The following is a 10,944-nucleotide window of genomic DNA, read 5'->3' as shown; positions in this document are numbered from 1 at the left end:
TGGCCATGTTCTGTTATAATCTCCACCCAGCACAGCCAGAAGAGGACTGGCCACCCCTCATAGCCTGGTTCCTCTCTAGGTTTCTTCCTAGGTTTTGGCCTTTCTAGGGAGTTTTTCCTAGCCACCGTGCTTATACACCTGCATTGCTTGCTGTTTGGGGTTTTAGGCTGGGCTTCTACACAGCATTTTGAGATATCAGCAGATGTAAGAAGGGGTATATAAATACATTTGATTTGATTTGATATTCTGACTCTCTGAAACTCACTTAGATAATACATTTGATAATACAATGGTAGCAATCATGGTTATAACATCTACAGAAAAGACAGAAATGCCAATGGTGGAGGTGTTGCTGTTTATATTCAGAACCACATTCCTGTAACTCTTAGAGAGGATCTAATGTACAATACTGTTGAGGTAATATGGCTACAGGTTTATCTTCCTCACCTAAAGCCAATTATTGTGGGAAACTGCTATAGTGTTATGAAATGTAATATCATATAATATTTTAAATTGTATATAACTGCCTTAATGTTGAGGGCCCCAGGACGAGTAGCTGGGGATGGGGATCGTTAATGAATAAAAATACAAAATACATAGACCCGCAAGGGTGAGGGATGGATGGATTGAGTCTGGTACCATTCCTCCTAATTGATGTACCTACAACTGTCTGTCTGTCTTTTTTAGCCTGGCCCTTTAAAAATACAAAGTAGTGCACTATATAGGGAATAGGGTGCCATTTGTGACGCTGACATGTGACCTTTGGAAGCTCCGCAAAAGCAATAACTGTCACCGAAATCAAGGCCCTATCCATAAAAAAAACTGACTTTTGAAGGATGCAGTGAAACTGGGTGAAGATTTTACTATCAATGAACAGATCAAAATTGTATTTATGTTCTGTTAAACCGGAGCGATGTTCATTTCCATGTCACGTAGCACGTCACAACGAGCTATCAAACAAATGAAAGAGGCCTCTAGAACTAATCAGTTATACTTCTCTCCCCCCTCTTCTTCTCCTCACTTCCCATCTGTTCTCTCCATCTTTTGTCTGAGAAGCGGAGACATCAATTGATAAATTACTGAGATCTATTCCTTCAAAAACTCTCAGGGTACTATGATGGCCCTTTGGGAATTGACCACACTTAGATCATTGTAACAGAGGGAAATTTCAGCCCGTTACAATAAGAGGCAGCACCATCCCTGAGTGACACACATTTATATATCTCCTACAGGCTCAAATAACCAAAGGGCCTTTGAGAGAAACATTGGGCAGCTGCAGGAGGACCCTACCATCATGCCATACCAGCTCCACTGATGTTCTCTTTCTGGAAATTATTTATCCGTCATAGTGTCTCCCCCCTGGCAGTGAGGTCACCTGCAGTGTGTTACAAAGGGCAACATTTCACGTACTAATATTTGACGACTATGACTTACAGTACAACTGTGGACTCTATCTACAGTGTCTCTCTGCAGGCTGTGCCAGCTCCAGTTACGTGCTGTTACTGGGAATGATAACCTGACCATAGTGCTTCCCCTGGCGCTTTATTACCACCTGCAGTTGGTTTCAAATGGCATAATTTCAATGAATAATACCCATTGACTGTTACTGGAAGTATGACCATCTAGCCTATCCTAATTATGGCTCTTTGCATGCTGTGATCACTCCACCGATGTGCTCTTACTGGAAATATCATAGAGCCTCCCTTTGCACAAAAGGTCAACTGTATTACACCCTATGGGGTTTCTAAGGGCACCAGCCTGGCCAGCAGCATTACACGTCTCTCACACACACACACGGTTCCACGTGTGTGTGCATGCACCAAAAAAACGCACACACACACAAAACAGTCGTCTCATTATGAGTGGGGGCACAGGGGTGCCTTGCACATTAAGGCTGCTCCAAGTTTGATTGGTAAATGACCTGTGTCTTAGCAACAACAAAGCCCTGGAAAGACTGCCAAAGCTTTTTGCCAAAGCCAATGTCATTATTTATTCTCTCTCTCTCACTCTTTCTCTCCCCCCCATCTCCCTCTCTCTCTCTCCCCATCTCCCTCTCTCTCTCTGTCTCTCCTCTCCTCTCATCCCCTGACCCCAAATGTTTTTTCCCGCAGGCCCCTGCCTCCATCCTCAGTCTAGTAGTGTCAGATCCTGGGTGTACTGAGGGGTCAGTCTGACCAGACAGACTGTTCCCAAAATATCCATCTTGGCTGTTATGGAAGGGAGGACATGTCCCTGGCAAGAACCTGAGATTGTATCAAATATAAACAAATGACCAGAGGGACCAATATGACCGGACTGTGACTAATTGTGGTTAGAGGTTACTAGGGAGGGTTAGATTACTCTTGATAGGTGCGAGAGGACATACAGGGCTCTCTCAGGGAGAAGGTCTTTCTGGTAGGTTTGTTTCACAGAGATTATTTGACAGATTACTGTTTTCCCGGAAGAGAAAGACTTTGTGAGAGTTTGCTTGTGTTGTGTTTTTCAGATCCCTAGAACCCATTGATATGTTGCTCAAGTTAACACTTGATTTCAGTCTTGACTTTGGAATAATAATAAAAAGTAGGCAAGTATGCATGACACGTATTGGAAGTAAGCTAGTAGTAGGCTTCTTTGAGAAACAAGAACAAATAAGAACTCATGACACAAGTCATGAGACTTTCCCTCCAAAAGCCCCTCGAGTCTAGTGTGTTAAACACAAACAGCACATGCATTGGGGGTAAATATTTTTTCCCATCATCCTCATCTGAGCTCAATTGAATGAGCATGCCTTCATATTTATGTTACGCAACTGAATTACAACATTAAAATAACTAGCCTCTGTTCCAGTCCAAACAGAGAGGGATAGGCAAAGAAAATACTAGAAAGTCGTTGGTCCAGAGTCATTGGGCATGTTGTTTTACATCATAACCAAGCTGTGGTGAGCGTGGACGGACACGGGGGTTATTACCTCTCCGACAAGGCTGGGTGTGCTCTCCTCGTTATCTTCAACACGTTATCCTTTACACTAACACAAACAGTCGACGGGCCAGAGCTCGACGCTCCGTCATCCCCATGCTGATGGACAGGCCTTGAATGTGGAGCTGATCTGACTTGTTCCACATCTCTCTGTAGCTCTCTTATAACCCATCCATGGTTCTGTTGATGCTGGCCATGCTGGAGCTCGAAGAGCCCTATAGGATGGAGATCAATTGGATGAATCACAGGCAGACTTTCAGGCCTACTCTAAAAACAAAGCATCATATTGGGGTTTGATCACCTATTGACAACCTAGACAGATTTCTGTAGTCTCTTTCCTTCACTTATCTACTGCATGCTCATTGCTTACAGTAGTAGAAAGTTTACCATACGTTTCACTATTATACGCATAACGCACCACAGCTGAGGACAATCACACTGCAGCACTCCTCACCATCATCAGCATTAACATTGTGGATACGGTAAAGTCATCACTTGCTCGTGCTCTTGATTAAAAACATAATTGTTCGAAAAAAGCAGTCCTCCCTGAATGTTTCTAGTGCTGTTTGTGGATTCCAGGAAGTCTTTGTGTCTGCAGTCAGGGATGTATGAGCATTCCCGATTGCTCAAATATAGTCCCGCCTCTGATTAGCCAGTTAGAAAGTGGCCAACGTACTCCGACCACGTGGGTTCACCACATTGATCTCACATTGACATAAGGCCTCTGGGCAACAGCAGCATTAGGGAAGAAAATCTGAGATAATTGAGATGATGGTCAGAGAGAGAGAGAGAGAAAGCGATGACACAAAGCCAGCATAGACAGAGCAGAGCCTCAGGCCTATTGCAACATTGGAGAATGCATCAACAATCACAGATGATGGTCAGACAAATAATGGCAGCTATATTCTCTTTTGATTGATTAATACATTGCCTTAGGAAGTGTGTATTTAAAAAATATATATTTCACCTTTATTTAAACCTTTATTTAATTAACCAGGTAGGGCAGTTGATAACAAGTTCTCATTTACAACTGCGACCTGGCCAAGATAAAGCCAAGCAGTGCAACAAAAACAGCAACACAGAGTTACACATGGGATAAACAAACGTACAGTCAAAAACACAATAGAAAAATCTATGTACAGTGTGTGCAAATGTAGTAAGTTTAGGGAGGTAAGGAAATTAATAGGCCATAGTGGCAAAATAATTACAATTTAGCATTAAGACTGGAGTGATGTATGTGCATATGATGATGTGCAAGTAGAGATACTGGGGTGCAAAAGAGCAACAAAAAAATATATATATATATGGGGGATGAGGTAGTTGGATGGGCTGTGTACAGGTACAGTGATTGGTAAACTGCTCTGACAGCTGATGCTTGAAGTTAGTGAGGGAGATATAAGTCTCCAAGTTCAGTGATTTTTGAAATTCGTTCCAGTCATTGGCAGCAGAGAACTGGAAGGAAAGGCGGCCAAAGGAGGTGTTGGCTTTGGGGGTGACCAATGAAATATTCCTGCTGGAGCACATGCTACAGGTGGGTGTTGCTATGGTGACCAGTGAGCTGAGATTAGGCGGAGCTTTACCTAGTTGACTTATAGAAGACCTGGAGCCAGTGGGTTTGGCAACAAATATGTAGCGAGGACTAGCCAGAGCATACAGGTTGCAGTAGTGGGTAGTATATGGGGCTATGGTGACAAAACGGATGTGTGTGTTAGAGGCTATTTTGTAAATGACATCGCCGAAGTCAAGGATTGGTAGGATAGTCTTACAAGTTTTACAAGGGTATGTTTTGGCAGCATGAGTGAAGGAGGTTTTGTTGCTAAAGAGGAAGCCAATTCTAGATTTAATTTTGGATGGAGATGCTTAATGTGAGTCTGGAAGGAGAGTTTACAGTCTAACCAGACACCTAGGTATTTGTAGTTGTCCACATATTCTAAGTCAGAACCGTCCAGAGTAGTGATGCTAGTCGAGCGGGAAGCAATCGGTTGAATAGCATGCATTTAGTTTTACTAGCATTTAAGAGCAGTTGGAGGCCACGGAAGGAGTGTTGTATGGCATTGAAGCTCGTTTGGAAGTTTGTATACAGAATGGTGTCGTCTACGTAGAGGTGGATCAGATAATCACCATTAGCAAGAGCGATATTGTTGATATATACAGAGAATAGAGTAGGGCCAAGAATGTAACCCTGTGGCACCCCCATAGAGACTGCCAGAGGTCCGGACAACAGGCCCTCTGTTTGGACACGCTGAACTCTATCTGAGAAGTAATTGGTGACCCAGGCGAGGCAGTCATTTGAGAACCAAGGCTGATGAGTCGGCCGATAAGAATGCAGTGATTGACAAGCCTTGGCCAGGTCGATGAATACAGCTGCACAGTACTGTCTTTTACCGTTGGTGGTTATGATATCATTTAGGACCTTGAGTGTGGCTGACGTTCACCCATGACAAGCTCGGACTTCAGATTGTATAGTAGAGAAGGTACGGTGGGGTTCGAAATGTTCGGTGATCTTTAATTGTTTTTTAAATGTATCCGTTATTTTACCAGGTAAGTTGACTGAGAACACGTTCTCATTTACAGCAACGACCTGGGGAATAGTTACAGGGGAGAGGATGTATGAGCCAATCGTAAACTGGGGTTCTGTTTGTTAACTTGGCTTTCGAAGACTTTAGAAAGCCAGGGCAGGATGCATATAGGTCTAACATTTTGGGTCTAGAGTGTCTCCCCCTTTGAAGAGGGGGATGACCGCGGCAGCTTTCCAATCTTTGGGAATCTCAGCCAATACGAAAGAGAGATTAACTTCTTGCGTCAAGCAATCCCGTATCCGGGAGCGTAATCATAGCCTCAAGCTCATTACCATAACACAACGTTAACTATTCATGAAAATCGCAAATGAAATTAAAGAAATATATTCACTCACAAGCTTAGCCTTTTGTTAACAACACTGTCATCTCACATTTTCAAAATATGCTTTTCAGCCATAGCTACACAAGCATTTGTGTAAGAGTATTGATAGCTAGCATAGCGTTAAGCCTAGCATTCAGCAGGCAACATTTTCACAAAAACAAGAAAAGCATTCAAATAAAATCATTTACCTTTGAAGAACTTCGGATGTTTTCAATGAGGAGACTCTCAGTTAGATAGCAAATGTTCAGTTTTTCCAAAAAGATTATTTGTGTAGGAGAAATCGCTCCGTTTTGTTCATCACGTTTGGCTAAGAAAAAAAAATGAAAATTCAGTCATTACAACGCCAAACTTTTTTCCAAATTAACTCCATAATATCGACAGAAACATGGCAAACGTTGTTTAGAATCAATCCTCAATGTGTTTTTCACATATCTATTCGATGATAAATCATTCGTGGCAGTTGGGTTTCTCCTCGGAAGCAAATGGAAAAATACACGCAGCTGGAGATTACGCAATAATTGCGACGGAGGACACCAAGCGAGCACCTGGTAGATGTAGTGTAAAATGGTCATCTTCCAATGATATGCCTACAAATACGTCACAATGCTGCAGACACCTTGGGGAAACGACAGAAAGTGTAAGCTCATTCCTGGCGCATTCACAGCCATATAAGGAGACATTGGAACAAGGCACCTTCAAAATCTGGGACACTTCCTGTTTGAAATTTCATCTTAGTTTCGCCTGTAGCATCAGGTCTGTGGCACTCACAGATAATATCTTTGCAGTTTTGGAAACGTCAGAGTGTTTCCTTTCCAAAGCTGTCAATTATATGCAGAGTCGAGCATCTTTTCGTGACAAAATATCTTGTTTAAAACGGGAATGTTTTTTTATCCAAAAATTAAAAGAGCGCCCCCTATATCGAAGAAGTTAAACAGGCTTGTAAAAGGGGTTGCAACAATTTTGGCGGATAATTTTAGAAAGAGGGTCCACATTGTCTAGCCCAGCTGATTTGTAGGGATCCTGATTTTGCAGCTCTTTCAGAACATCAGCTATCTGGATTTGGGTGGGGGGCTTGGGCAAGTTGCTGCGGGGGGAGCAGAGCTGTTGGCTGGGGTAGGGGTAGCCAGGTGGAAAGCATGGCCAGCTGTAGAAAAATGCTTATTGAATTTCTCAATTATTGTAGATTTATCGGTGGTGACAGTGACAGTAAGCAGCTGGGAGGAGGTGCTCTTATTCTCCATGGACTTTACGATGTCCCAAAACCTTTTGGAATTAGTGCTACTGGATGCAAATTTCTGTTTGAAAAAGCTAGCCGTAGCTTTCCTAACTGACTATGTACATTGGTTCCTTTGTTCCTGACTTCCCTGAAAAGTTGCATATCGCGGGGTGCTATTCGATGCTAATGCAGTACGCCACAGGATGTTTTTGTGCTGGTCAAGGTCAGTCTGGAGTGAACCAAGGGCTATATCTGTTCTTAGGTCAACATTTTTTGAATGGGGCATGCTTATTTAATATGGTGAGGAAAGCACTTTTAACAAACATCCTCTACTGACGGGATGAGGTCAATATTCTTCCAGGATACCCAGGCCAGGTCGATTAGAATGGCATGCTCGCTGAAGTGTTTTAGAGAGCGTTTGACAGTGATGAGGGGTGGTAGTTTGACCACGTGCCCCTTACAGACGCAGGCAATGAGGCAGTGATCGCTGAGATCCTGGTTGAAGACAGCAGAGGTGTATTTAGAGGGCAAGTTGGTCACGATAATGTTTATGAGGGTGCCCATGTTTACTCATTTAGGGTTGTACCTGGTAGGTTCCTTGATCATATGTGTGAGATTGAGGGCATCTAGCTTAGATTGTAGGACGCCCGTGGTGCTAAACATATCCCAGTTTAGGTCACTTAACAGTACGAACTCTGAAGATAGATGGGGGGCAATCAATTCACATATGGTGTCCAGGGCACAGCTGGGGGAGGGGGTCTATAACAAGCATCAACAGTTAGAGACTTATTTCTGGAAATATGTTTTTTTTTATTAGAAGCTCGAACTGTTTGGGCACTAACCTGTATAGTATGACAGAACTCTGCAGGCTCTCTCTGCAGTAGGTTGCAACTCTGCCCCCTTTGGCAGTTCTATCTAAAAATGTTGTAGTTGGGGATGGAAATTTCAGAATTTTTGGTGGCCTTCCCAAGCCAGGATTCAGACACGGCTAAGATATCAGGGTTGGCGGAGTGTGCTAAAGCAGTGAATAAAACAAAGTTAGGGAGCAGGCTTCTCATGTTAACATGCATGAAACCAAGGCTTTTATGGTTACAGAAGTCAACAAATGAGAGCGCCTGGGGAATAGGTGTGATGCTGGGGGATACATGGCCAGGGTTACCCTTTACATCACCAGAGGAACAGAGGAGGAGTAGAATAAGGATAAGGGTACGGCTAAGAACTGGTCATATAGTGCGTTGGGAACAGAGAATAAAAGGGGCAGATTTCTGGGTGTTGTAGAATAGATTCAGGGCATAGTGTACAGACAAGGGTATGGTAGGATGTGAGTACAGTGGGGGTAAACCTAGGCATTGAGTGACGATGAGAGAGCTTGCATCTCTGGAGACACCAGCTAAGACAGGTGAGGTCTCCCCATGTGTTGGGTGTATGACAAAAAAAGCTATCTAAGTCATGTTGAGCTGGACTTTATGGCTCTACAGTGAATTAAAACAATAACCGAAACAGCAGAAGACAAGGCATATTGACATTAGAGAGAGGCATGAGTAGCCGAGTTATCATAGGGTCCGATGAGCAGCAATAGGTGAGTCCAGGAGCCGTTCAGTAGTCGATACTCTGCTAGGTGAGCGGAAAGCTAGCGGGCCGTGGCTAGCAGATGGGTCTTCGGTGACAACGCAACGGAAAAGCCTGTTGAAACCACATCGGATGATTACGTTGGCAGACCAGTCGTAATGGATCGGCGGGGCTCTGTGTCGGCAATAAAGGGTCCAGGCCAATTGGCAAAAGAGTTATTGTAGCCCACGAACTAGCGGGTTTACCTCTTCATTTAGCTGGGAGATGGGCTAGCTCAAGGCTAACTGGTGCTTGCTTTGGGACAGAGTCGTTAGCCAGCGGTAGCCACTCGATTGCAGCTAGCTAGCTGCGATGATCCGGTGTAATGGCCCAGAGCTTGGGCAGGAATCTGGTGATGTGGTGGAGATAAGCAGTCTGATATCGCACTGTGCAGACTGGCAGGTATTGACCGATCTAAAGCTGTCTGGTGACCGAGCTAAAGGTGAAGACCGCTAGCCGTAGCTAACAGTGACTATTAGCTAGTAGCTAGTTAGCTGGCTAGCTTCTGATGGAGGTTCCAGTTATAATGTATAAAAATAGCAGATCCGTACCACATTGGGTCGGGCGGGTTGCAGGAAAGTATATTTAGATCGTAGGTCGAAAGTGAGATTAAAATATAAAAAAATAGATACGAAAAATATATTTATGTTACAGCCTGGTCTAAGTACCCAGATAGAGAAAAAATATATATTTTTTTTAATCGATAATCCATTTTCCAAAAAATAGAATTGCATTACTGTACATTTTCTTCATTAGGTTTCTGAGCTGAGAACATTGTGTAGAGATTGTTTTGGAGTCTGAAAGCTTCTACTCTATGTTATATCCTATATCCTTTCTTTTCAATTGATTGATACAACATAAAAACAATGAAAACATTTCAGCACAAGGCCTTCCTCAAACAAGTCTCCTTAGAAGCGTAGGGATAGCCAGCATAGGAATCTCATTCAAACTGTGTTCACAAGGCCTTCTCTTCGCTAACTAAACGTGATAAAATAATACAGACGGGAAGCCTACATAGGGCTACCAACGACTCAGAGCCCAAGGCCAAAAATGACTTCATATCATATCTAACACAAATACACACTCAATGTATTTTCTCCTAGCTAATACATGCATTGCAGCAGAAAGAAACTTGACAGATAAAGTCATTAACATGCTAGTATCTCCTAACGCGGTCTCTCTAAGAGAGTGAGAGAGCGAGAGAGAGTGAAAGAGAGAGAGTTGAGGCCAACATGTTATCCAAATCAAACCTGGCCTGATCAGAGGCTTAGTACATAACACTTCCTCCCTGTTATGTACTTACATCTTACCAAGATCGCAGCACCACAATTCCCCTTTCATCCAATCACATGCTATTCCTTTCATCCAATCTCAAACGTTGACTTATAACTGGAAACATTTATAAAATATTTGAGTGGAATGATGAAAAGGATGTAAGAAATCAAGCTGGTCTGTTTAAAAAAAACATCTAAATAGATCCTAATGGCCAATAAAACGTAGTGGTAATCCGCTACTTCGCAGGCACACCACCAGCTGCACCACTGCTTGTGTTGAGATTTCACTTTCAGCAAAAACAAGGGGGTTGGCCCTAATCCCTTTGCACTAAATCCAGCCCACTTAAAGGACATTGCTAGCGAGAGAGGAAGTGGGAAGTAACGTTCTACAGCTGCCAAAAATAAATACAGCAGACGTAGCCAGCAAGCCACAGTATCTTGTCGCAGATAAACTGTTGTTGTAGCAGGGACAATGTTTCAGAAAAAGTCTACAGAACAAGTTTCAAGTTTCATCATCAGTTCTATAATCTGAATCCACTCTAGCTGAAAAGAGAAACCCATGTTCCCTAATTGAATCTGCATCCACACAGCAGCGCTACGGTCGTGTGGGAGACGCATCTCCAAGGGACACAAAAATCACACACACACAAATTGCTACCAGTTCTCCCCCAGCACACAGGTGGGCAGCTCAATCCATATGGAATCCAGCCGGAAGGAGAGCAAAATCGCCTCCATGCAGCCATGCACGTAGAATCGCTGTAGTTAGTCACATCCATCTTGTAGAAGCCAACGCCTGTGTAAAGGTCTGGGTAAAAAAAATAATTGGCAATGAGCTTTCAGACAAGTGGACAGTCCAGTACTCATTGTTCGCCTTCCCGACTGCTAGCAGTGAGGGAGATAGTGGTTTCCTGTCAATGAAGTCACTTCTTGTATGCTGTATGCTGCATGTCTGGTCTTAACTTTCATTATAGTTCACATTCCTCTCTTCGA

General features: G+C 43.3%; 1 long non-coding RNA gene across 1 annotated transcript; it reads right to left on the bottom strand.

The window, feature by feature from the left end:
- Positions 1–221: 221 nt before the first annotated feature.
- LOC109872557 (uncharacterized) lies at positions 222–10,229 on the bottom strand. The gene is made up of 3 exons (XR_004206012.1): positions 9,984–10,229; positions 6,045–6,163; positions 222–3,170 (listed from the first exon to the last, which is right to left on the bottom strand). It is a non-coding gene; the product is annotated as an uncharacterized LOC109872557 (long non-coding RNA).
- Positions 10,230–10,944: the final 715 nt, after the last annotated feature.

This window comes from Oncorhynchus kisutch, linkage group LG28 (assembly GCF_002021735.2).
Source record: "Oncorhynchus kisutch isolate 150728-3 linkage group LG28, Okis_V2, whole genome shotgun sequence".
Classification (NCBI taxonomy): domain Eukaryota; kingdom Metazoa; phylum Chordata; class Actinopteri; order Salmoniformes; family Salmonidae; genus Oncorhynchus; species Oncorhynchus kisutch.
This window is presented reverse-complemented; position numbering and strand designations above follow the sequence as displayed.